At 46.1% G+C, this 26,847-nt stretch overlaps 1 protein-coding gene and 1 long non-coding RNA gene across 5 annotated transcripts in view; one reads left to right on the forward strand and one right to left on the reverse strand.

Annotated features, from left to right (window-relative positions):
• Nucleotides 1–9,457: 9,457 nt before the first annotated feature.
• LOC126507590 (uncharacterized) lies at nucleotides 9,458–15,185 on the reverse strand. The gene is made up of 3 exons (XR_007593590.1): nucleotides 14,902–15,185; nucleotides 13,694–13,864; nucleotides 9,458–10,260 (listed from the first exon to the last, which is right to left on the reverse strand). It is a non-coding gene; the product is annotated as an uncharacterized lncRNA (long non-coding RNA).
• Nucleotides 13,582–26,847, forward strand: part of Ptk2b (protein tyrosine kinase 2 beta) — a 123,134-nt gene continuing 109,868 nt past the window's right edge. For all 4 annotated transcript variants that reach the window (XM_050152136.1, XM_050152139.1, XM_050152140.1 and 1 more), the window contains exon 1: nucleotides 13,582–13,738. The gene's annotated coding sequence lies outside the window, so the exon portion shown is untranslated. The remainder of the gene's footprint in view (nucleotides 13,739–26,847) is intronic.

Below are 26,847 nucleotides of genomic sequence, written 5' to 3' on the forward strand. Positions count from 1 at the left end.
CCCTAACTGCCGGTTCCTGCTTCGTTGTGATTATTTGGTAGCCTTCCGCTATGGAATATCTTTCGCGGGGTGGACCGCCAGGAAAGGTGGTGACTCCTGTGTGTAAACAGAGTCTCCACACGACTTGAGAACAGAGACCGACCGACTTTTTCTGACAGTCTTTTCAAGGGCATTTCTAAACATCTTGAATAGCTGTGAGATGTAGAAACGAGACGTAATTCCAGAAGAAGGTCTTAAGGTTTCTCTCCTGTAGGGCATGCGTGTCACACAGGAAACAGGCCAGGTGAGGAACACAGATAGTGTTAATTGTCTCTGCTAGTGATTATGGCCCTAGGGTCAGTGGCTTGCAGGTAGGGTAAAATGTCAGCTCTTTTACAGCCCTAACTCAGATCTTTTCACACTCTGCAATAGTCCTTACCTCCTGGGATCGGCACCATCAATTCGTACTGTCTTCTGAGGGTGTATGGTGTGAACCCATAATGTTCTGTAGTCAGTCACCCAGGAGGTGATTTGAGTTTGTTCCTATCCTGTTCTGTTTCAGGGCTGAGTTGGAACCAGGGGACTTAGGCAAAGACACTTCACCAGGGACTACGTTCTCCAGCACTTGATTTACAAAGCAAGATCTCACTTTCTGTGGAATTTGTAATCCTCCCACCTTAACCTCTTGAGTGCTAAGATTATACACAGACTTTTGTTTCCCAGGGACTGACTGACTGACTGACTGACTGACTGACTGACTTCCTTCCTTCCTTCCTTCCTTCCCTAAAGATACAGATTTTTATTTTTTTTCTTATGGCCTATGGTGGATTTATAGATACATGTAATGGAAAGATTTTTTCATCTTTTTTTTAAAGATTTATTTATTTATTATGTATACAGTATTCTCAGTATTCTGTCTACAGGCCAGAAGAGGGCACCAGATCTCATTACAGATGGTTGTAAGCCACCATGTGGTTGCTGGGAATTGAACTCAGGACCTTTGGAAGAGCAGGCAGTGCTCTTAACCACTGAGCATCTCTCCAGCCCCTTTTCATCTTAACAATAACTTCAAACATTAAAAAAAACTTTTTATTATTTTATTTCACATGTATTGGTGTTTTGCTTTCTGTATCTCTGTGCAGCACCTGTGTACCTCGAGCCCAGAAGAGGGCATCAGATCCCCTGGAGCTAGAGTTACAGATGGTTGTGAGCTATCTTGCAGGTGCTGGGAATCAAACTCAGGCCATCTGGAAGAAAAGCCAGTGTTCTTAACCAATAAGCAATCTCCTCAGCCCCCAAAACATTACCTGGGAACCAAAGGTAGTGGCCTTTCAGTAGCCTAGGGGAGACTTTAACCCACGACCCCGACCCCTGGTTTAGGAAACCAGTACCTGTACCGTTAGGCCCCTGGGGCAGAACCTCATCATCTTCCATCATGTTCTCTCACCGATGAGTGCCAGCTGTGTGGGCCGTTTGTACTACTCTGTGAATTCCATTGGTTCTCACCTAATTTCTTAGTTTTGCGGTCTGTTCCCCACTCTGATTCTGAGGAGATCCACAAGACAGAGACTAGAGAGTTAAAACCTGGAACTCAGGATGTAGGCCTGAATTTGCTGTAGACAGACCGGCATGAACTAACAAATACCCACCAGTCTCTACCTCCCAAGAGCTGAGATTAAAAGCATGTCCCACCATGTCAAGCTAATACAGACCACTCAACTACAACACAGCACATTAGTGAGCATGAAGCCCGTGAGGTCTGCAGTCCTTTGGGAACTACGAAGGGGCCTGGTCCGAGCTGTGCAGTGAGTTGGGGTGCAGTCTGGAGCACACTGTCCTGCTTCCCTGCCTTCCTTTTTCTCCACTGTATTAAGAAAGACGGAACTACCGCCAGGCGGTGGTGGCACACGCCTTTAATCCCAGCATGCAGGAGGCAGAGGCAGGTGGAGGTGTGTGAGTTGGAGGCCAGCCTGGTCCACAGAGTGAGTTCCAGGATAGGTTCCAAAGCTACACAGAGAGATCCTGTCTCAAAAAGCAAAAACAAAAACAACAACAACAAAAAAAGATGGAACTGATTGTTTCAAGTTCCTACCAGGTCAAATACTCTGGAATTATTTTATTCTTTGCATAATTTCGGGAAGAGACTCATTCATATTTATCAAGAGATCAAGAAAAATAAGTCTTGCTAACTATTAGCCAGTCTGGCACCAGTTCTGGCCATTGCTTTTGTTAGATAGGGTGTTATCCAGAGGCACTCACTAAATGGCATGTCCTCCATTCTAGCTAAGCTACAGACATAGTTCCTGTTTCTGTCGTCTCCCAGCACACACACCAAGCCAGGCTCTGCAGATTTCCAAACTCCTTGATATATATATAAAGTGCTGCACTAGATAAACAATTACTAGGAGCTGAGACAAGAGCCAGTGTTTGGGTCTGTTTCCTATTCCTATTGCTAGAACCACAGACAAGATGGTTTCCAGAGAACAGAGGTTCTCTGGAGGCCGGGAAGTCCAAGAGTGGAGTGCCGGCCTTCTGCTGCGTCACGATGAGACAGAACATCGCACAGCCAGACAGGCCACTGTGCCAGCTCAGATCTCTCTTCCCTTTATAAAGCCACTGACGCTGTTAAGGGAGCTTGTGCTGGTTAGCTGTGGTCAACTTGACACCAGCTGGAGTCATTTGGGAAGAGGGAAGCTGACTGGAGAAAGTGTCTCCATATGATTGCCCTGTGGACAAGTCTGTGGGGGCATTTTCTTGATTAATAATTGAGGTGGGAGGGTCTAGTTCACTGTGGGCTGTGCCCCCGGGACAGGTGGTCAAGGATTGTATACGAAAACATTTTTTGAGCAAGCCATGAGGAACAAACTGGTAAGCAGAGCTCCTCCATGGTGTCTGCTTCAGTTCCTGCCTGGAGTTTTCCTGCCTTGGCTTCCCTCAACAGAGAGTGACCCAGGATATCTAAGCCAAATGAATACTTTCCTCACCAGGTTGCTTTTGGTCATTTTCTTTATCAAGGGAATAGAAAGTAAACAAGGACGGGGCCCCACCCTCGTGACCTCATCCTAAGAACCTCCTAAAAGCCTCTTTTCAAATAGCAACATGAATGTAGGGATTGAGTTTCCGAGGCATGAACTTCTGCTGAAACCCTAGCAAGAAGGAATGCAGTGAACAAGAAATAAAGGCGAGCACCGCTCTATTGCATAAAAACAGCAGGACTTAACTATGCACTGTTTACAAGGAGTCCCCTTTAGAAACAGCCCTTTAAGTAGCACAAGTAAACAGAGCGAAAAGGCGAGGTTCAGTTTCTATCAGGACAGAGAGTATGACTGCAGAAGGGACTCAGCAGGAGAGTTGCATCTTCAGAGACAGGCAGCTAGAGGATAGAAAGTATTACACCAGAAGGTCAGTTCAGCAAAAGAGTCGCTGATAGCATCTTCAGAGACAGGCGGCCAAGGGCTGCAGACCCAGAAGAGCTCGTTCATTAGTTGCCAGGCAACCTGTACGGAATGCACAGTGACCTGAAGCTCTCATTGAAGACTCCATGGCTTAGACCTTCTCTAAAGTCTAGAGTCTGGGAAAGAAGATGAAGGGTACTTAGTCGTTCTGGGTGATGCAGGGAGATTGCCCCTAGCAAATGGTGTGCAATGCAAGTGACCAGGGATGTGTCAAGGGTAGAAAGCCGCCTGCCTCTGGATCTGGACCCCAGACATCTTTGATTCCGCCTGTTATGGGTACCACTTATGATCTTTTAAACTATAAACACATGTAAGGCCCTGAGATTAGTTATTAACTAGGCCTCATACTATCTTTCTGGTCTCCCCTAGGGCTTCAGAGAGTGGTTGTACCAGCGCCATTCTTCTTGTCCAGAGAGAAAACAATAATGAGAAAGGGCCCAAGCACATGCTAAGAAACCCTTTCTTAAAACCCTCCAGCAGACTTCCTCAAAGTTTATTGGTTCATGAGGCATGGTAGTAACACACCTTTAATCTTTTTTTTAAAAATATTTATTATGTATACAATATTTTGTCAGTGTATATGCCTGCAGGCCAGAAGAGGGCACCAGACCCCATTACAGATGGTCATGAGCCACCATGTGGTTGCTGGGAATTGAACTCAGGACCTTTGGAAGAGCAGGCAATGCTCTTAACCCCTGAGCCATCTCTCCAGCCCACACACCTTTAATCTTAACAGGAGGCAGAGATAGGCAGATCTCTGTGAGTTCGAGGCTAGCCAGGACTGTATAATGAGACCTGGTATCAAAAGCAAACAAAAAATGCTCATTGGTCTATCATGAAACTGAACCAATCAGAACTGCCTTGAGTCACATGGTAGGGAATTGTCATCCAGATACAGTTCAGCCTTTGTTTTTTTCTACCAAAGAGGGGCAGTTCATCACTGGGCAGTTAAGTATAGATTCAGGACAACTGTCACCACTTACAAACTTAGAGACTTCACATAAAAATTTAGATCCCTGTCTCTGTCTTTTGCATTAAAAGTTTGTGATTGTAGTATAATCTACACAGTGGAAAGTGCATTGATGGTTCTTGAAGGTACACCTGGGCAGTGTTTAGCATCTTTCGTTGCTATGCAAGCACTGTGCAGAGCCCATTACCTACAGAGCTTTTCATCCGCACATTAACCAAGTCCCTGCATTCTGCTCCCTGGAAACCACCTCTGTACTTTTGTCTCTGTGTACTTGGCCACTCCAGATACCTTTTGTCAGTGGATGGATGCATACTGGGCTTATACTTTTTGTGGCTAGCCCTTTTATAGCTAGCATGAAACATCACACACCCACAGAGACACACACACACAGATGACGTTGGCAAAGTGGGGCACCAGGAAGAGGAGCCCCAAGGACACCTTGAGCTTTATCCCTGCATAAACATTCTTTGCATGTATGAACTACATTCTGTTTATTCTCTCCTCTCTTTCTCTCTTTGTCTCTCTGTGTCTCTGTCTGTCTCTGTCTCTTATTTTTGAGACAGGGTTTCTGTAGCTTTGGAGCCTGTCCTGGAACTCTATAGACCAGGCTGGCCTCGAACTCACAGAGATCCGCCTGTCTCTGCCTCTGGAGTGCTGAGATTAAAGATGTGCGCCACCACCTGCTCGGCCTGTTTATCCTCTTGTCCATCACTGGAAGCTGTCCTGCCCCTACTTCCTGGCTGCTCCTATTAATGAATACTCCTGTGAGTATGAATGCAGAGACCCCTTCGGGACACTTCTGCATTCCTTTGAGGATATGCTACATGCATTGCCCCTTATATTTCCGAGTGGCCACCATGCTGTCATGGTGTCTCTTCCCAGCAATAGAAACCCTAACTAAGACAAGGACCTACCATAGCCTTGACCTTGACCTTGATGAGGAGCTGCAAGGGCAGACAGCATGCACAGGGCAAGGTGCACATGTTGTGTGTTCAGAACCAAGGTTGCAATGAAGCCATGTGATGGAACACACACGAGTCTACTAGAAACATGCCTGATTCTTCACATGTTTAAGCTGAGGTTTGGGTCACTGATTATTACTGCCACATTTTTCATGACCCCCATATTTTATTAAACAGCGTTATGTGGAGTCATGACACACAGTTTAAGAAGCCGAGAACTACACATCCCCATGGCTTCAAAGCCCACCCCGAAGTTGATCGGCCCTCCAGCCGCTGCCGTAAGCTCCAGTCCCAGTGTGTTAGGTCGGGGGCGGAGATGATGGAACTGAGAAAAAGATGAATAAGGAAAGTATCAGGAAGACTAATGGCTCTTGACCATGCCCTTGTGGAGCCCCCTATTTAAAGGGGGACACAGGGATGCCAGAAAAGTATGAGTGAGGGTAAGGGCTAAAGCCAGAGGGCCGTTTAGTGAGAACCGTCACCACCTGCTTCCAGCTGGGGGTGCTTTAACAGCACCAGCTGCTCTGTACTGAAGGCCAGAGAGACGTCCAGAGGATATCTGTGGGCAAGAAACTGCATCTGTGCCATCCTTGAAAGACAATGATCAGAATAACAAAGGAGAGACTGTTCTGAAAAAAGGAAGAGCGTCCGAAATCACAAGAGCTCAAATGCACAGAGGAGCCAAGAGCTGCAGAGAAAACCATCCCAGGTCCCCTGCATGGGCACCACCTCAGCTAGGCGGAGCTGGTGAACAGAGTTGGCAACCCCAGTCAAAGGACCCACCCTGCAGTTCTCACAGCTTTCAGTCCACTGGGGGATTTGTCTTGAGGGTGACACTCACGACAGGAAATCCCTTTGGTCACACTCCCTACCTCTGAGAGCAAAGCCGGGGCCATGTTGAAGGGGAGTCTTTTGTTGAAGACTGCATGTGTGAAAATAGGGAACAGTCACAAGTCATCGTCCCTGGGGATACCTGTGTCTGAGTGACCAGTGGCTGTGTGAAACAGTTGTGGATGGGGGAGAGCCCGACGTGGGCTGAGAAGCCCAGTGGCAGGTGACTGCCTGCTGGGACAGACTGGTGGTTCTGTAGTGAGAAGCCGCAGTACCTGAAGACAGTGATGGAGACAGACAGATGTAATCCGTGGTCAGTAGGTAACTCAGCCTCTAAGTCGCCTCTCTTCTGGGTTTGCTGTAGGACTCAGAAGGCCAAAGCACTGGTCCACAGGCACACCTGATTGCTGCATCCTCCTCCCTCCTGTGAGATGTTTAGCGTGGATCCTGCTCAACAGGTGCTGAGCCTGGACCACAAGGGCAGGGCTGGCTGCTGTGTTCTTCTTCCACTCTCCATCAGACTCCAGGACCCTTCCTGGATTGTCTCTTAGCCGCCTCAGTGGGATACAAACTGGGGACTCTGGAGCAAGATGGAGTTTGCAGAATCCACAAAACTCAGCTTGTCCAGGAACACTTTCTGATACGTGTCGATGCAAACATATCACTGGTGTCGGAGGTTTTTCTGTGCATGTGTTGCTTTCATTGGTTAAATGAATAAAGAAACTGCTTTGGGCCTGATAAGGCAGAACTTAGGTAGGCAGAGAAGACAGAAATGAATCCTGGGAAGAAGGGCAGAATGGGAGACGCCATGATCTTCTGCCTGAGACAGACGCTGGTTAGAAACCATGTGGTGATACACAGATTAATAGAAATGGGCTAAATTAAGATGTAAGAATTAGTCAATAAGAGGCTAAAAATAATGGGCCAAGCAGTAAGTTAATTAATACAATTTTTGTGTGGTTTTAGGTGTAAGCTAGTTGGGAGGCCGGGACAAACAAGGGGCCTCTCCTTGCAACATCTAACTCTCACCTCAAATGGAAGAAAAGTCAATTCCTTTTGGAGCCAAATATAAGTTGCCACAGCCCAGGAACACAGATTGGTTCGAATTCATCATAGAAACAGTTTTATGAAGTTTTCATAGTCACAGAACAATAAAAAAAGTCACAAGTCATAGCACTTTTCAAATATGTTGGTGAGAGAGTACCAGGTAGATGGGTTAAAACACAGCCTTGGAATTCTCAACTATCAGCCTTATATGCTACCTGACAATAGCTTGGCCTTTTGCTTGGGGGGCATTAGCAGGCAGCTAAGTGAAAATATTCTAACCCTCCACAGTGGCTAAAGTGCTACCAGTCAACTAACTGTGCAGGAAGGAGTCTCAGTGTAAGGTGTCTTTCTCTCCAGGAACTCCTCTTCATGTATGCCTGGAAGGGAAGCACCTAACCTGAAGCGACAGGCAGACCCTTGGCAAGGGGCTTTGGTGAGAGCTAGGCTCAGCACCACCCTGAACAGCAGAAAAGACATGAGACCCCAACCTGAGCTAGCTATCCCCTTCTCCCCACAGACACCAGTATCAAAGGACTCAAAAGGAAGATGCTCTAGTGCTCCGTTACTTTTTTAAAAATTATGCCTTTTCCTCAGTTTTTCTCTTTTCTGAGTAGACATTTAGTATCTTTTCATTTTTAGCATTTGATGCTAATTTAACTCCTTGTGTTGACCTATTTTTGTGAATTTAAGGTAAGCCTAATCTACTAAACAAGTTTCAGGACAGTTAGGATTGAAAACCCTGTCTCGAAAAGTCAAAAAAAAAAAAAAAAAAAAGGAAAGGAAAGGAAAGAAAGCAAGCAGGACTCCAACCCCCCAACTGGAAAGTATTTATTCCAATTGATGCACAAATCACAACACAGAACATAACAAGCACGTAAATTAATGCAATAAACTCTGCCAAAAGAGCATAGCTTCTTAGTAACTGTGTCTAAAGATACTGAGATGATTTAAAAATGTGAACAGGATTCTAATGTCTGATTATAAGAGACTGGAAAGGTGGCTCAGACCTGCCTATAATTCTAACTTCAGGGGATCTGATGCCCTCCAGAAACACTACTCTCACTTGTACATACTCACACGCAGGCGCACACACACACACACACACACACACACATTTTTTTTTAAAAAAAATTAAGCTTTTTTAAAAGTCTAATTATAAAACAATCAATGATTTCAAAGAAGATACAAACAAAATGAGAATGACGTAAACTTGTCAGTTCAGGTCTTGGATAAGAAAGTCAACAATAAAAACAAAACACTAAAAAAAACACTTGAAACATGTTTGAAATTTTTAAAAATTCAGTAAATCAAATTTAAAATGAATTGAAAATCATCATCATATGAGATCAAATTTAAAGAAAAGCTTCTCAAGGATTGAAGACACAGTCAAGAACATACTATAATCAAGTATCAGTAAGGAAAAAAATGCAGTCATGAATTCAAGAACTCCGAGACATGATCAAATGTACAACTCCATAAGGATTGAAGGAGTCGTAAACTGAAAGCATAGAATATTTATTTCATAAAAGTTTACATTGAAGTCTAGGGAGACAGATGGACATCCAAGCAAAAGATGCATTTAGAACCCCAAATACACATGACTGAAAAGGAAGTTCATCCCCCCCACCACACACACAATGTGGATAAGATGCTGATCCTAAAAAGGAAAGAAACAATATCACAATCTGCTAGAGAAGATTGAAAGGGCAAGTTCATCAGAATATCTAACCTCTTGGCAGAAACCTATGGCATGATATATTCCAAGCCCTAAAAGTAAACAACTGTCAACAAAAATCATTATATGCAGAAAGGCGAGCTTTAAAAACTGATGAGGTAATAAGATCTCCCAAGCTTATCATAAAGTGAAGCAATTTGTGACCACTGAGCCAACTTTTCAGAAGACAGTTGGAGGATTCCTACACCCAGAGGAAAAAGAAAGAATTGTGAACACAAGAGCTCACCAAGGGGTAAGCTCTGTGGGAGGAAGAGATAAGCAAATGAGAACTAGGAAAGAATCAACCATTCAGCAAACTGGCAAGGACCTAAAGGAGTAGTGGAGAGGAAAAAAAGAAGAAACAATATTTGAAACAACTAAGAAAACTGTCGATAAAATTATAGAAATAAGAAAAATCCCTCTTAATAATAATCCTAATATAAATGTCTTAACTCTTCAATCAAAGGACGCAGACTAGCTGAGTGCACTAAAACCAAGATCCAACCGTTTGCTGTCTGCAAGAAACGTACCTGACTGTCAGAGACAAAGACAGAATAGAAAACTATATACCAAGTGAGTAGAAGCCAAAACCAAGCAGGAGTGGGTATATTCATATTTCCCATAGTTTATTTTAAATTAAAATTAGACATATGAAGAGGGTTGCTCCATCTTAACAAAGGGAACAGTCCATCAAGAAAATATAAACAGGGGTATACTTAATTCCATAAACACTACTAACTATAAAATAAGAGGTCCATATGTAATAACAGTGGGTGGTTTCAATTGCCCACACTTATCAGGTGATAAGTCTTCCAAACAAAAGATCTTAACAAAGAAACTTCAGAGTTGCTCTGTTCTGTAGGTCAAGTCGCCTTCACAGATTTCTCTGGAAAACTCCATGTAATACACATTCCCCTCAGTATTCCATGGAATTTCCCTTCATATAGATCACGTTTTTATGCCATAAAACAAGTTGATAAGAAAAAAATCTGATCATAAAGGAATATAAAGAAAATCAGGGGCCAGGAGAGATGGCTCAGTGGTTAAGAACACTGGCTGGTCTTCCAGAGGTCCTGAGTTCAATTACCCGCACCCACATGGTGTTCACAACCACCAATAATAGGATCTGATTCCCTCTTCTGGCCTGCAGGCATACATACAGAGCACTCATACAGAAAATATAAATAAAAAAATTAATAAAGAAAATCGTTATAAAAACTACAGGAACTATTTAAAGACATGAAGCATGAACAATGCCTTCTTGGTGTGGCTCGTTGAAGGAATCAGAAAGTTAAACAGCTCCTAGAATCAAATGAAACAAGACAATGTGAATGGAAAATTTTCAGTGCAGTAAAGGCAGTTCCAAGGTGAGAGTTTATAGCTCTGAGAGTATAAACGTAAAAGAAAATCTGAGCGTCTAGAGAGATGGCTCAGCAGTTGAGAGCACATACTACTCTTGCAGAGAATCTGAGTCTGGTTCCCATCACCTATGTCAGGTAGCTTGCACCACTGGCAACTCCAACTCTAGAGGAATCCTCCTCTGACTTTCTAGGAAGTCTGTACTCATGTATACAAACTATATATACATAACTAAAAATAATAAAAATAAATCTTAAAAACTGTAAGGAATACAAATAAACAATAATTAATAATAACAAGCTGAACTCCAAATTAGTGGATGAAAAGAATGATAAAGATAGACAGAAAATTAATGAAATGGTCATTAAAAGAATAATGCAAAAGCCAGGTGGTGGTGCATGCCTTTAATCCGAGTACTTAGAGGCAGGCAGATCTCTGTGAGTTCAAGGCCAGTCTGGTCTACAAAGTGAGTTCCAGGACAGCCACATCTTTTATACAGAGAAATCCTGTCTCAAAAGCAAGCAAACAAAAAGAATAATACAAAGTATGAATGAAGCAAAGAGTTGTTTCTTTGAAGAGACAGTATCAGTGAAACCTTAGCTAAGCCAACAAATTAATTAAACCAAATTAATTAACAAACCAAATTAATAAAATCAGGCATGGCAAGGGGGCACTATTGGAGACAACACTGAAAATCTAGATGACCATGACAGCACACTTTGAAAAACTATTCCAGAAAATTAGAAAATAGAGACGAAATGAGTAAATTTCTAGACACATGGTGTCCACCAAAATTAAATGAGGAAGCTATACACAATATACTCTATGTGTTATATAACTCTATGTGATATATGTAGCTATAGCAAGTAATAACATCGAGGCACTAAGAAAAGAGTCTCTCGTATGAGTCACTTTTATTGACACTATGACTAAATACCTGCGAAGAAGCAACTTGGTGAGCATTTAGTTTGGGTTATAATTTGGGGGACTACCAAGTTGTTTGGGGTGTATGAGGTGACTATGAAGGCATGCAGTTGGACTCAGAGAGAGATGAACGCTGGTTCTCAACAGGCTTTCTCCTTTTCCCCTTTGTATTCAGTCTGGGCCCCATAAGATGGTGGGATTTCCTCACTTGGTGTTTCAGTTACTGATCTATTGCTGTGAAGAGACCCCATAACCAAGGTAACTTATGGAAGAAAACATTTAATTTGGAGCTTTGCTTATAGATTCAAAGGGTTAGAACATGATCATCAAGGCAGCAGGCAGACAGGCACAACACTGGAGCAGTAGCTGGGAGCTATATATTTCCACCTCCTCTCCTCCTCCCATTTCCCTCCTGGGAGTTATACTCTGATCTGTAGGCCACAGAGGGGTGGGATGGGATGGAGGTAGGAGAGGCAAGAATTGGGCCTCTGGAGAGAAGCCAGTGCTCTTAACCGCTGAACTATCTCTCCAGCTCCAAAACATGTATTTATTCAGAATAAAAAAAAAGAAAACTGCTCAGAGAAGTTTGGAGGAAAGAATATGCCAGCACAGAATACAGCCTGTGAGCACAGAAACTGAGAGGGGCAGGGTGGAGATACGGCTGTAGTTCATGTGTGTGCCCACTAAGGGGAAGCACACACAAACTCAGCTTTTCTCCCACAGCCAGCCTCTGTCCTTCCCTCAGGTAGATCTTCCCTCCACACCCCAAGACTGTGTCACCCACCCATTCCCAAACGTAAGACTTCAGAAAGCCACCCCCTGCTGACACCCTCAGAGAGTTTCTTTGCCACGTGGTCATTTACCCCAGACACTGTTCCCATGTCTTCACTGCTCCCCAACTTTACCCCTCGGCTTGTCCTTTCTCTCCACTCTAGCTGAAGGATCCCACCTGGCCCCCTCTGACACCTCACCGCCATCAGCACCACTTCCATGCCTGCATGTGAGCGCGGGGATGATTGACAGATAAATGGGCTCAGGATGATAGAGGGGGTCCAGCTGGCCCAGCAGATGGTAGTAGGGTCTATTGTGTTGTTACAGTTGAAGGTAGGTGACTCTGACTTCAAATTGGGGTTTTTAGTAGACATGGCATATACAACTAAAATCTACATTTTGTTACATCTTAAAAAACATGAACTTTATAGCCTTAGTTGATTTTATTATTGTTGTTGTTGGCAGTGGTGGCTTATCAAGACAGGGTTTCTCACTGTAGCCCTGGCTGTCCTGGAACTCACTCTGTAGACCAGGCTGGCCTCGATCTCAGAGATCTGCATGCCTCTGCCTCCTGAGTGCTGAATTTATTAATTTAACTCTGTTAAATTAAATTCTGTTTTCTCTCGAGAAACCATCACCACCACTCTGGCAGATGAGTGTTGATAGCTCTTAGTGTCCTCCATTTGCTGAATTTAGAGGTGGAGTGGGGGGGGGGTGAAGGAGTGTCGTGGAGATCGTGGCTTAGGTAACCGTGCGGCTGATGTCACACAGTCTCAGGACTGTTACTGTCAGAGACCGACTAGACCCAGAACCCTACAAGGCACAGGATGAAGATATCTGCAGGGGGTCATCCACTAAGGCCAGCTCACTGACTTCCACTCCTGAGGAAATGAGAATCTTTCCAGGGTTAGGGAAGGAATGTCTCAAAGTGCCTTTGATCTGCCTCAAGTCCCGCTACCTTAATGGCTGAGTAAAGAGGTGACCAGCCTCTTCAGAGGGGCAGTGATACTGGTGTAGGAAGAGGGCCCCAGAAGACAGTTGTGAAGCTTCTCTCTCTTTTTCTGGTCTTGTTTTGTTGAGACATAATCTCTTGCAGCCTAGCCTCACCTTGAACTCACCATGTAGCCAAGAACAACCTAGAACTTCTTGTCCTCCTGAGTGGAGAGATTAAGCCTCCAGAGGGTTGGACTTAACATAGCCACCACTACACTTAGTCTTAGGCCCGTTGGTTCTGGGGCTGGAATCCACTTCGATGTGTGGGGACACTGGGCCACAGCTGCTGAGAATCTGAGACAGGTCTAATGACCAAAGGCTGCAGAGAGGGGTAGGTGGAAGAAGCCAGGGGAGGTAGGAGCTGGGGTGGGAGGAGTGGTCAACCAATTGCTAGAAGCTGGATATACCTGAGGACCCCTCGTGGGGCCCTAAGGCAATGGCCCTGGTCCCCCGGGTCAGTTGGGTAGCTCTAGGAATTACAGGCGGCGTCTATTTCAGAGTTTATGGTAAGAGGCTGGAGCCTGCACACACACACAGACAGCACACCCCACCCTTTAAGGAAGTAGGGAGGAGAGCAGCAGGGGTGTGGTTAACGACCGAGAGGAGGAGGGGGGAAAACAACCTGTCAGCCTCTTACTCAGCCTCGGAGGGCCGAGCCGCGAGTCCTACCTGAGGCGGTCGCACTCACCTGGCCCAGCCCGGAGCCCTGGCCCGAGTCCGCGCCTCACCCGCGGTGAGTCCTGTACTGTCGCTACATAGCGCCGGGGTCGGGGACCCGTCAATCGTTCGACTTAGGTGGAAGGCTGGAGGGGGGCTACAGTTCCGGTCCTTCGGGGAACCTGGACACGGCTGGGAATTCCTGGAAAGGGGGCCAAAGACCCAGAAAGTCGGAGCTGCTGAGCAGGTGCTCACGCTGAGCTTACCGCCCCGAGCTGGGGGAGAAGGGATCTATTTTTGGACTTCTTCTGAGACTAAAGGGTGTTTCCCCCGTTTTGTCCTGTTAGCTTATTCAGACGGGGGAGGCAGGGGCCACGGTTTGAAGAAGGCTTAACGAAACAGCTTGCTTCTAAAGGTTGTGTTTGGGAGCCCCAGATCCAACCCGGGGCTTCAGAATCCAACTTCAGCTCCAGCGCAGCCCTCTGCCCAGGCACTGTGCGTTTTTCTCCCCAGTGCCCTTCGGAACCCTGTGGCCACATTCCCACCCCTATCCCCACCCTCTGGGACGTTTTTTCTGGGTTCTCCAGAGAAACCATGTCAACGTGTGTGTGTGTGTGTGTGTGTGTGTGTGTGTGTGTGTGTGTGCGTGCGTGCGTGCCAAAGTTCCAAAGTTCACACTGGCCGCAAGGGCTCATTTTGAAGCTGCTTTCCCCACGCTACTCAAGGGTTAAGTTCTGGGCTGCTGTTCCTGCTGCCAGGCTGTGCGTGGGCAAAGCTTTGGGTGGGTGAACAGTGAGCATATGGGTGATGTTCTGAGGCCCACCAAGCCCTGCCACCTGCCCTCACCCTCAGCCATATGACTCCAGCATCTCCCATCATCCCCAAACTGGAAGCAAGATTCAACTGGGCTCTTTGAAGGAACCAAGCCTGGACCTGGAGGGTAGGGGGGGGTGGCATTAGCAAGAAGGACTTGAAAGCAAGTGGGAGAAGAACCTTAAGGATCTTGGGCCCTGCTGGAGCCCGCTGAGACAATGTGCATGGCATAGAAAGGGTAGGGGTGCCAGGCAGCCCCTGTGTGCTCAGGTTGACAAGCCCTTGCCTTTCACAACTACTGGGTGAGGGGGCAGCGGTGCAAGAAGGATGCAGAGAAGGAAAAAAAAAGTGACTCACGGCACTTGGGAGGAAGGAAGGAGTCACATTCATGAGAAAGACCTAACTTTGGCAGGACAGTCTGCTTACCTTCACTCACTTACGGGCTTCCCACCCGCATCCAGGTGCCGCTGTCAGGTGAGGGGAGACTTGGAGCAGCCAGTCATGGCTCCAGTTGGCTAGGACGGAGGCAGGAGAGGCGGGGCTGCCGTGGGAAGAGGCAGAGTTCCACCAATACAGAGCCAGAGGGTGGGCAAGGCTGGTCAGGAACAGATCTTGAATCTTTTGGGCAGACACCACTGTGAGAACTGAAGATCATTAGGGATTAACTAAGCAAGGGGCAGAAAGGAAGTCAGAGCCCGAGAAGTACAAACCGAAGGCTAAGGGCAGCAAGAGACAACGGAAAACTGAAAGCAGCCAAGTAGCTGAGCGTGTTGGGAGCCTAGAGTGCAAGGGGGAGGGGGAACTGCAGCCGTAAGTAGAGGATGCTCTCCCCCTCCCACAAGGCCTGGGAAGGCGTGCTCAGGCTGCCATGGCAACTCCTCTGGGAGCAAAGCTTGGAACCTGGAGCTGCTTGAAACTTCCCAGCGTACTTCCCCTCCGAGACGGAGGTGCCGGATTTAGCAAACGAAAACAAGGGGCATTCAAATTTGAATTTTAAATGAGCAAATTTGTTGAAGATTTTGTTCTCGGTGTTAAGTACGTTTCATACAGTATTTGGGAGATACCTAACACTCAGACATTACTCACAGTTTATCTCAAACTTAATTGGACGTCCTGAGTCTGTCTGGGAAGTGGAGGTTGGTGCTCTACCGAGCAGTCTAGACTGAGAGCTAACTCAGTGCCCTGAGAAAAGGCTCAGGGCATGTTTCTTTTGTGACAAATCATGATAGACCCAGTTGGAGGCTCCTTCCGTGATTGGTCATGATATTACTATTGAGAAAAGAAAATCAGCATTTTGCTCCATGTATTGATCTGCAGAGCTGAATGTGTGTGTGTGTGTGTGTGTGTGTGTGTGTGTGTGTGTATAAACTGAAAGCAATAGGTTACTTGGCAGTACCTTGGTAAGAAATTGGACCAATGGTTGCAGGAAGACCTGGGTCAAGCTGCTGGATTCTCCCTGTCTCACAGCCTGTTTGTCTAGGTGTTAGGGTAGGATCCTTGATACAATGTGGAAATCTGCACTCCAGTGCTATGCAAAAGTACTACATATTAATTTTAAATGACATATTCACAGACAGTGACTGAAAGAACACCCACAAACTGCTTGGGGTGCGTCTATTTCTGTTTGAGTTTATAGAATGCCTAGAGGTCTCAGGGAAAATGTGTGGTAGGGTTGGTTCCTGCTTCTAGTGGAAAAAGTTAGCCTCTGGACAGGGGCGGAGATGAGGAGTGGAGGGTGGACACAAAGTTATTTCCTCGGGGTTCCTCACCCATCCACTAGCCCATTTCAGAGGCAGAGGAGACCAATAGCACTCCTTCTGGAGACTGGCAGGTGGGAAGAGAGGAGTTGTTCAAGAGAAATCTGAATGGATGAAAGGAGGAGATGCGAGAAACACCCAGCGCAGCCCCACACCCACAAACGCACCATAAAATCAGATCTTCGTTATTCTTCAGTTTATAATAGGTTCCTTATTAGAAAGCTCAAGCTGGGGCTAGAAGAAGGAAGGGCGCCCTGTGAAATGGGTCCCGACTTTAATGAGAATATTCCTAAGGTGTTAGAGACCTCCTAAAAGGAAAGTTGGGAGGACTTGAGAATTTGGAGAGAGAGAGAGAGNGAGAGAGAGAGAGAGAGAGAGAGAGAGAGAGAGAGAGAGAGAGAGAGAGAGAGAATGGGAAGTATGTTTCCCTTGTGGACTGCTCAGTTATAAATGGTCCTCCTCTCCAGTGGTGAATCTCTCTGTCCCCAGTCCAGCCCACTTTGTCCCCAGTCAGTCCCTTAGTGTGCCACTTGAGACAGAGATAATCAGAGATATTCTGTGGTATGCTGTGCACATTTGCAGGACAAGGCTGTGGTAAGTCCTGCAGAAAAGGCAAGCATGGCTCTGGCTTAACTTAGCATTCCCTGAATGTGGCTATTCAAGCTGTTCAGGTTTTCAAGGGAAATTAGCATTTCACACACAGAGAAGGTGGATGCTGATATGGGGTGCAGACCACACAGATCTACCAGAGGTCATTGTCCCCCCCTGTAATTCTAACGAGGATGGATATAATTCATCCTATAGTTGATGAGTTCAACTCAGAGGTGTTCAGGAAATGAGCTCTTGTGTGCAACATCCCAGCCTCACCGTTCTCCAGGGATCGAAATCTCCCTTAGGAGCTGCCTAGCCTTTCCCCTCACAGACCTTGGCGAGAAGTTTGGCGCTTTGCCCCATGCAGAGGTGACAATAGTTCCAGATGGCCAAACACTGCTAGGGCAAGCACAGCTGCTAGAGAGGAGAGGGAAAGGGGCAGAGGCTCCTCTGGGGTGGACCCTGTTTAGTCGGGCCCTCAGTTTTCTCTAGTTTTCTCAGGGCCCAGGATCTACTAATCTCAGAATACCTGACCGACCTCCCAGGGGAATGGGAGCTTAAAGCAGTTAGCCAAGAGGCAGTGAGACCAGAGAGGGCACAGCTGAGATGGTTTGGGAGCTCAAGCAAGGTTTAAAAAAATATAGTCATGTGATTTGCATATATTTCATGCCAGTCCCAAGGCAAGGGAAGAAGAGCAAGGCCCTGGTAACCCTAACAGGCAACTTCTATGCAAGCAGTTGATTGGTCAGGAGTTCAGACTTATGACTCTAACTGGACCTTCTTTGGGACCTCGGGAAAGTCATTCTGCTGCGGCTTCCTATCTGTAAGGTGGAGGTGGTAGCAGGCTTTTTGAGGGTGAGGTGAGGGGCTCTATGTTAGCCAGGACACAGCTAAAATAGAAATGGCAGTGGCTATCACCCATAGCAGGGTAGGAGAGCCCCGACTCCCACCTCTGTGCTGGGTGGCCCTGTGATTGCCAGAGCGCTAGTAGTCTGGTGGAGGAGTCAGGCCTTCAGAGCACTGGGGATATAGACATGTACCCAGAAGTATGGGCTGTTGTTTCAATATTAGCACCCTATGGGGGTATGCTCATGTACCAACTTAATAACCTCTGTTGTGCATAAAACACAATAGACACTGTAGATACTCAGAATTGCAAACTCTCTCATGTCTTGATATGTATGAGCTGCCCCGAACCTATGGGGCAGCACTGGTTTTTATTAGTTTGCTTGACTGTGTAGTATACATGTTTGCAGCCAGGGGCAGGGGGCAGGGGTGCTGTGCAAACACAGATGTGTCCATGGTTTAGGCCAGAGGTCAGACTCAGGCATCCTTCCCCTGGATGCCATCTTGATTTTTCCAGAGGGGTCTGTCTTCATTTCTTTTCCTATTGCTCTGAACCAATACTCTGACAAAAGCAGCTTAGAGGAGAAAGTCCAGTCAGCATGCAGGGTGATCAAGGCAGCAGGAGCTTGAAGCAGTTGGCCTCATTAGATCCTCAATCCACAAATGGTGCCACCCACAGCGGGTGTGTCTTCATGCCTCAGTTAATGCAACCAATCACCACACTCCTCCACAGGTGATCCCAGAGTCTGGATTCTGTCAAGCTGACAATGAACACTAGCTACCACAGGGTCTCACCCTTAGCTTGCTGATTCTGCTTGGTCAATGGCTGGCCAGCAAGCCCCAGGGATATGCCTGCTTAAGTCTCCCCAGAAGGAGCACTTTCTCAGCTGAGCCATCTCTCCTGCCTGCTTTTATTTTGTTTAAGGTTTTGGGGAGAGCTACGCAGCCCAGCTTGGCTTCAAACCTTGCTCTCCCACCCCCAACCTTCCCAGTGCTGAGATCTCAGGAATGTACTGCCATGCCCAGAAATTTCTTTCTTTCTTTATTTTTTTTTTATTTCTGGTGTTGGGGAGGGAACTCGGGGTCTCACAAACGGCAGGCAGCCACTCTCTACCAGAGTTGCACCTCAGCTTCTCTGTTTTTTTCCTGTTCCTGAGGTCACAAACCGTCTTCTGACACAGAAGAACATTGCACTGAGTGCCAACTCAGAGGTGCCAGAGGCAAAAACTCAATAGTTCTTACTGTAGCTACTCCACTGCCAATCCAGCGTGCTCTGAGTACAGCCAGGCTGAATTAGCTCTCGGGCCAGGAAAGATGATGTCCTCTTATACCATCAGGCACTGGAGCCCGAAGGCCCATTTAATAGGGCAGGCAAGCAGCACACGGTGGCTATTCTTTCTAGGCCTTTCCATTTAGCTGCAAAACTCTTGAGCTGTGAGGTGGTGGTGGGGGGGGGGGCAGTCTTTTGAGTCACTCTGCTGTGTCTCAAGGTATAATTATTACTCACGACGACAGTTTGATGAAGAGAGCAGACTCCAGGATGCACATTTTGATGTGTGTCTACCTAGATGCAATGGGCAGACTGATACAGCGTGGAGCTTGTTTTTGAGACACAGATCCTTCAGATAGACTTCGGAGGTCTTTTACCTGGTGGGCACCGCTCTGCGCTCTGGGTCTCTCCAGGTTTTCCTTTTGCCCCAGTGTTAATGAGGCCAGGACTCTTACAAGTTCTCTATCAAAGTGATTAAGGCCAAGAGAACCAGCGCCAAGCCCCAGGAAGGCCCGGTACCTCCGTAGCTTACTTGATGTTTTCTCCCTCCCCACTCCCAACGTCTTAGCTACAGTTCACTAACACCCCCCCCACACACACACACATACACACACACACATTTGCCCTCTCTTTCCTTTTGTGCTCTAAAATCCACCCACAGAAAATCTGAGAAGACCACTAGGGAAAGACAGGGAGCCCACAGGAAACCACCCAGTCCAGACTGAAGCATGGGTGGGCTTAACTCTTGTCTCAGAAAGCAGTCAAAGTGGTTCGCTTCTCCCACGAAAGCTGAAGGTAGCCTTCCCTTTGCCTGTATGTCTGAGATTACACACACACATCCTACACCCCCTTCCCCCAAACCCCCGGCCTCCCGGCCTAGTGGGTCTGTTTCTTGTACCCATGATGCTCAGCGGTTCCTTTCAGGGCAGCTGGGAGTTTGAATCTGACCCCTCCCCCATTTTCCTTTCTGCCGCTGAGGTCCTGGCGACTCGAAGCGGGCACACTGTGTCCTGATTTTTAAGGTAGCTTTGCCCTCTTTCCACCTGCTCCAGCACCCAAGACTCTTTGTTCCTCAGCGGCAGCCTGAGGTGAGGGCACATTCCCAGTCAGCCTTCTCAGGTCACCTCCACACCTTCCTACTCAGGGAGTTGTCCCTCCAGGCAGGCTCCCAGCATCGGTGACAACATCTGGCTCAGGCCTTTCTACTCATGGCACAGGTGCTGGCTGGCTTCTGACTTTCAGAGTCATCAGCTGAGGTAGTTGTGAGAAGGTTTAAGCCCTGATTCTCAATTCTATCTTAAGGCAGCCGAGCCTCCGCCTATCGAGCCCTTCAGTGAATCGAAGACCTGAGCTCAGCAGCCTGGGCCCTAAGGTCTTCCATGACTGGCTGTACAGTTTTGAGAGTCTTTCTCCACTTTTTTTTCTTATTTGAGAAAGAAGTGGTACCATGTGTGTGTGACAGAATCCTTGGGAGAAATGCTTGACGCCTGTCACCACGTCCCTTAAAATATCACAGGCACCACGCCAGGGAAGAAAGATAATTTGGGGTCAGAAAGATTGTGGATCTGAGTCTTAACTCATTTCCTATCTGCACGGGCTTTACTGAACCTGGGTTTCTCCGTTCGACCCATCCCCATATTTGTTGGCTGTTTCTCTGCTCCCCAGCCCTCTGCACGCTGGGGTGGCGGTCCTACTCCTTCCTATCTGAAGACTCCTATCTACCTCAGCAAATTCACAGTCTGTCAGGGCAGAGGATACCACATGGGGAGACTTGCCTGTAAGAGAAGATGGGGACTTGTGGCGCTGTGAGAAAGGCATGGCCGTGCATAAGACTAGAGGAGAGGGACGTTACTTCTGGCTGGGATGTCCCACAGAGCTTCCCGGGAAGGTGGTGTTGGGAAATGCTCTGAAGGGCAAACAAGGATTCATCTGTGGGAACTTGGCATCTCGGTTGTGTCCAAAGAGAAGGGTAAATAGAAGCCTGGAGGTGGGTGGAAAGGTGGAGTTTGGGTGAGTCACTCCGGGTGGAGCCAAGGGTAGCACAAAAAAACAAGAGTCAATACAGGTAATGAGTGAGATAAGGCCTGGAAGCTGCAGACTGTGGACGTAGTTGAGGGAACTTAGGGGACAATTTATTGGGAAGGCTGCAGCTGGGAGCTGTTGGGTAAAGGGGATGTGATCAGATTGGGGAGCGGGGTACAGAGTAGATGGGCTAGCAGAAAACCTGAGCTTGCACAGGGAGTAGACTTTTAACGGTCCAGACCTTAAGAGTCAGAACAAAACTGTGGGGTGCAGGGTGGTCTCAGGGGGTGGGAGGGGCATCCAGGAGAGTATCCAGGCATTGATTTTCTCGGTGCTACACTTGGTTCTTTGGTGAATCTGAAAGCTGCAATGAAGGCTTCTGGGAGCATTTGCATGCATGCATAGGCTGTATAGGTTACTCTTTTTTTATCCTTTTTTGGGTTTGTTTCTGTTGCTGATAGAAGTTCTCTCTCTCTCTCTCTCTCTCTCTCTCTCTCTCTCTCTCTCTCTCTCCTAACAATAGTTGGTGATCCCCTTTGGAAACCTGTGCTCCCCCATCATAGCCTCCCGGTTTCTTGGCTGCCCTAGTCTGCAGAGTTTGTTTACATAGTTCCAGGGTCAATTCTTCCAAGGCAGAGAAGTGATTTTCCTCGCTCGCTCGGTCCTTCATACATCCACAGATTCCGTAGTCATGAGACTTCATGCCCCCATCTCTCCTTCCCTGCACTCTCATGCCTGTCTGAACCTGGCTACACAGACTAGCTCTTCCTCATTCCTAGCCCTAGGAGCCGTAACAGCTGGTTGTGACAAGAAGACATTACCAAGCCTCTTGAATTCTTCAAGGCCAGGGTGCTTTCGTTCAAGGTAGAGACTTCCCAAAGCCTAAAGAGGAGTCATGGATCAAGAGAAGGAGCCCCCCAAATCCCTTTACAAATCCACTCTTGAGTCTCCCAAATGCTCTAAACAGTGCCTTATTGACCATCTTCTTCATCCTTGCTCTGAGCTTGTCTGGGCCTGAATGAGGAAAGCCATAAAATGGGAATTGATGTTGCCTTAGTGAAGAATGAAAAGTAAACAAGAGAGACCCATAAGACAGGGGTTGGCAGGGATCCCAGGGAACAGCAGAGATAGATCATCAGCATACGTATAGTCGCTTGGACTTCACCCTCACAGTGGGCATAAGCCTATCTCTTGTGCTCGTGGACTCTGAGCTTCTGGCTCCTGTGGTCCTTGGAGGTGAGGACACCTTGTATATATTAACTGTTTATTTGCAGTGTAATCTGTCATCCCTTAGTGGGGACCTGACTATATAGAAAGATGCTGTTCTGCACGTTTGAGCTGAACAATCAGCCCCTGAGCTATGTCTACACCTAGAGATGCCTGAAGGATTGGAGAGCCTTGCCCTGGGTTGGGGAGCTTGGGTCAGTGGTATGCATAGTTGGAGGCTGCTCACACAAACTCCCGGAAAGGTGTGTAATTTTCACCTCTGAACTCACACATTTGCTTAGGGAAAGACAGTTCATGGCTTTACTTGATTCTTGAAGGAACATTGCACTAAAAAGATTAAGACACTGGCTCTGTGGATAAGAGTACTTGCTGTACAAGCAAGTGGAGCTGAGTTGGAACCTCTGGGCATGACTGAAGGTGCTTGTATGCAAAAGCAGTTCTGTGGTTGGGGTAGAGACAGGTGGATCATAGAGTTTGATGGCTAGCCAATCTATTGGAATTAAGACCTTCTGGTTCAGTGAGACTCTGTATGAAAGAGTAAGAGAGAGACAGAGAGAGAGAGAGAGAGAGAGAGAGAGAGAGAGAGAGAGAGCGAGCAATCGAGGAGGACATGTGAGGCCTTTGTCCAGCCTCCCCATGGACCCTATACATAGATATATATGTAAGCACCACACACACAGACCGTGTACCACCATATGTGAACACACATGCAGCCCCCAAATAATTTTTGACTAAGATCAAGACATATTCTTACTAGGTATTATTGTCAGTTTTATAGAATTCTCATAATCATGACCTCATGGTTGACTCTTGTTTAATTTAGATGGGAGGCCCAGGGAGCACACAGCACACTGTTCCGAGAGGCACTGCTGCGTTCTAAGGACACAATACGGCACTAATATTTGGTGGGCATTCATGCACGGGCTGTGTGCACATATGCACCTGAGAAATTTATGATCCCAGTGGAGAAGACCTTTTAGTAAAGCTAATTTGAATATATCAGGTTTTAGGACAATAGTTCATGTATTATTTTAGTGACACATTTTATATCACATACTATATGAAATAATATGCCAACTTAAAAATGCAGCTTTCCCCCAACTCTTTCATCGAGCCAATCAGTAGGGCCTCCCTTCATCAGCTGTGGTCTGTAGTGGTCACCATCCCACTGGCTAGGGGGGGTAGCTATTCTTTATCACATCACAATGTTTTACTTTTTTACAACAATGACTTTTTAAACTATAGCTTAAATATCAAAAAATGTACCCTTTTATTTTATTTTTAAAAATTATTTTATTTATTTGGTGTTTTAAGATTTATTTTAATTTAATTTTATTTTTTATTCATTTTAATTTATTTTAATTTTATGCAGGTGTCTCACCTGCATGTGTGTCTGTGTAAGGGTATCAAATCCCCTGGAACTGGAGTTGCAGACAGCTGTGAGCTGCCATGTGGGTGCTGGGAATTGAATCTGGGTCCTCTGGAAGAGCAGCCAGTGCTCTTAACTGCTGAGACATCTCTCCAGCCCCAGATGTACCCTTTAAATCTGTAGTTCAATGGGTTTCTAAAATTTTATGTTCACGCATCTGTGTAGACGCTGCCACTGCCCATCACGGATGTTTTCGTTATTCCAGAAGGAAACCCTGAACCATGAGCCGTCATTTTCAACCATTTCCCTGGCATTGCTAGTATGCTTTCTACCTGTGTGGACTTTGTCTTCCAGACAGAATGCAAGTGGAGTCATAGCCTCTGTGATTTGCTTCCTCCTTTTAGCAAAATGCTCTGAAGGTCTGTGCATGTTGTCAAATCTCTAGTCTCTGTTCTGTTTTCACTGATGTATAACCTTCTATTGTATGGATATATCACATTAAATACCACAATTAAAACGGTGTTTGAGAATTCCATACATAGGTACACTGTAGTTACATCACTTCTATCCATACCTCTAACCCTCTCCCACTCCTCCGGAGTACCCCCAAACCCCTTCTATAGTGTGAACGCAGAGAGAGAGAGAGAGAGAGAGAGAGAGAGAGAGAGAGAGAGAGAGAGAGAGAGAGAGTCCAGTTAGTGTTTCTTCTATTTATATGTGTGTAGAGCTGATCTCAGGGCTTGGGTATCAATCAGGTCTAGCAGCTATTGGCTGACTTTAGTTCCTTAGTTAGGGGTGGAGCCTTGCGACCTCTGCCCCCTTTATGTTGGCATGTTAACTGGTGCGGTCTTGTGCAGACAACCATATTGTGTCTAGGAGACACGATCTCACAGCAATCCTCCTGGTTCTCCGGCTCTTGCAATCCCTTTGGCCCCTCTTCCATGATGCTCCCTGAGTCGTGGGTATAGATTCTGTCTATGTCAGATCCCATGTGAGCCTAAGCACCCCACTGCCACTTATTCTCCGCACTCTGCCCAGCTGTGGTTCTCTGTAAAGTCCCCAAAAGAAACGGGAAAAAGAAGCTTCATTAACAAAGGGGCGAGGGCTACAATATCTACGAATATAAGGATAAGCATTTAAAAGGCAGTTGAATATTATATCAATCTGGTAAAGTGATATTAGCAGGTTCTCATCTATGGTCTATGACCTCTTAAGCCATGGACTCTTTTTTTTTTTTTTTAAGCCATGGACTCTTAATTCTGTTTACATCACTGGTGTTCCTGCCCATTGAGTGGGACTTAATGCCAACCAGATGGCTGTTGGTTAACCCCAAGATAGTAGTACTACAACTACACAGTTGGATCTTGCCAGGCTAGATATTATTGCAATAGTCAGAGAATCCTGAATCCTTGATTGCCTTTATTGGTGGTTATTTTCTTAGCTATGAACTATCAAAGTAGTTTTAATTTGAGGCTCCATAATTGCTAAGGATGTTGAATATTTTAAAAGATATTTTAGAGTTATTTTTAATTTCTTCTTTTGAGAACTCTCTGTTCAAATATGTGGTGGTTTGTTTAAGAGCCCCCCCCCCACCATAGGCTCATATTTGAATGCTTGGTCATCAGAGAATGACACTATTTGAAAGGATTAGAAGGATTGGGAGGTAAGGTATTGTTGGAGAAGTGTGACACTGGAAATGGGCTTTGACCTTTCAAAAGTTCACACCAGGCTCAGTTTCTCTCTCTCTCTCTCTCTCTCTCTCTCTCTCTCTCTCTCTCTCTCTCTCTCTGTCCTCCCTCCCTTCCTCCCTCCTGCCTGTGGATCAGGAAGTAAGCTCTCAGCCACTGTTCCAGCATCTACCTGCTACCATGCTCCCTGCCATGATGGTGATGGAGTCACCCTCTGAAACTGTAAACCAGACCTCAATTAAATACTTTAGAAGTTGCCTTGGTCATAGTTTTGTCATAGCAAAAAAACAGCAATTAAAACAATTTCTCCATGTTCTTGTCTGTACTTGTTACTGTTTGTAATTTTGACTTTAACCATCTTGGTGGGGATGGAGTATCTCATTGCTAATTTCAGTTTAATTTCTTTGATGACTAATGATACTGTGTACCTTTTCACATCCTGTGGACACTCAAAATGTTTCCTTTGGAGAAATAGCTATTCAGATCCTCTGAAAAGCACATCTAGGAGTCCAAAGTATAACCATCCAATTCATTGCTCTTCGGAAGACTTCCTAAAGCACTTAGTTTATGAAACCATGCCTATAATAAAAATTACTGTTCTAAATCATTGATTGGAAAAGGAAGCAGTTCTGTTAAATGACCTTTATAAGCATGCCCAGCTAGCAAAACCACCCAGGTGGCTTCAGACTCATCACTTTCCCAGTTGACTTTTATTTGAAATGTGATAATTTGGAGAGAAATTCATAACTTGAAAGACATGGAAAGGGTTGGATATTAAATTTTTCTTTTCTGATTTAGTTTGGGGGAGGAGAAATCTCACTTAGAGTCATGCAGATGTGATATTAAAAATGGGTCAGTGAACAGCAGGATGGGTGGATGATGGGGAGATGATGGGTGGGTGGATGAAAAACAGGTAGATGGAGAGATGAGGGATGGATGGATGGATGGATGATGGATGCCTAGGTGGAGAGGTGGATGAATGATGCATGGCTGGCTGGATGGGAAGAAGGACAGGTGTGTCAGTGGATTAATGAATGAATAAACCAGAGAAGGAATGCAATCTAGTAACTCAGTCAATCAAGCAGCCAGAACAGTCTTTCCAACTTCACTTAGGATTGTCTCCTCCCACTCAGAAAAGTGGCGCTGCTTTCAGTTTACACTCCACAGAGCTATATAAAAGCAGGTTTTGATTACAAATTTGAAATGGGATACTATATTTCCTGTTGCTTGGGATATATTTTCCACATTCTTTGAAAAGAGGAAGTAGTCTTGCTTGCTTGGTTTGTAGATGTGACTGAGACACTCTGGATTCTATGTCACAACCCAGGCCTTTCAGGGACAGGACACGGTACAGGGGCTTCTTATCCTTCATCATGTTCAGGACCCTCTGTCACCACTTTCCCTATCAGTGTGAAGACTTGCAGGTCACGGTCACTCTCAAGGCCCTGTCCCTTCTCTGGTGTCCAGTTGGGACAAGCTACCCAGAGACCATAAGCCCAATGACTCATCACCAGCTTCCACAGACAGAAAATACACGTGAGTTAGTGACCGAAGCCCTGGTGTCTGGTCCCAGTGTAGGCAAAGGAAAGAGGAAGCATGTCA

Source organism: Alexandromys fortis, unplaced genomic scaffold (genome assembly GCF_014885135.2).
Source record: "Alexandromys fortis isolate MF-2015 unplaced genomic scaffold, M_Fortis_MF-2015_v1.1 scaffold_75, whole genome shotgun sequence".
In the NCBI taxonomy this organism is placed as follows: domain Eukaryota; kingdom Metazoa; phylum Chordata; class Mammalia; order Rodentia; family Cricetidae; genus Alexandromys; species Alexandromys fortis.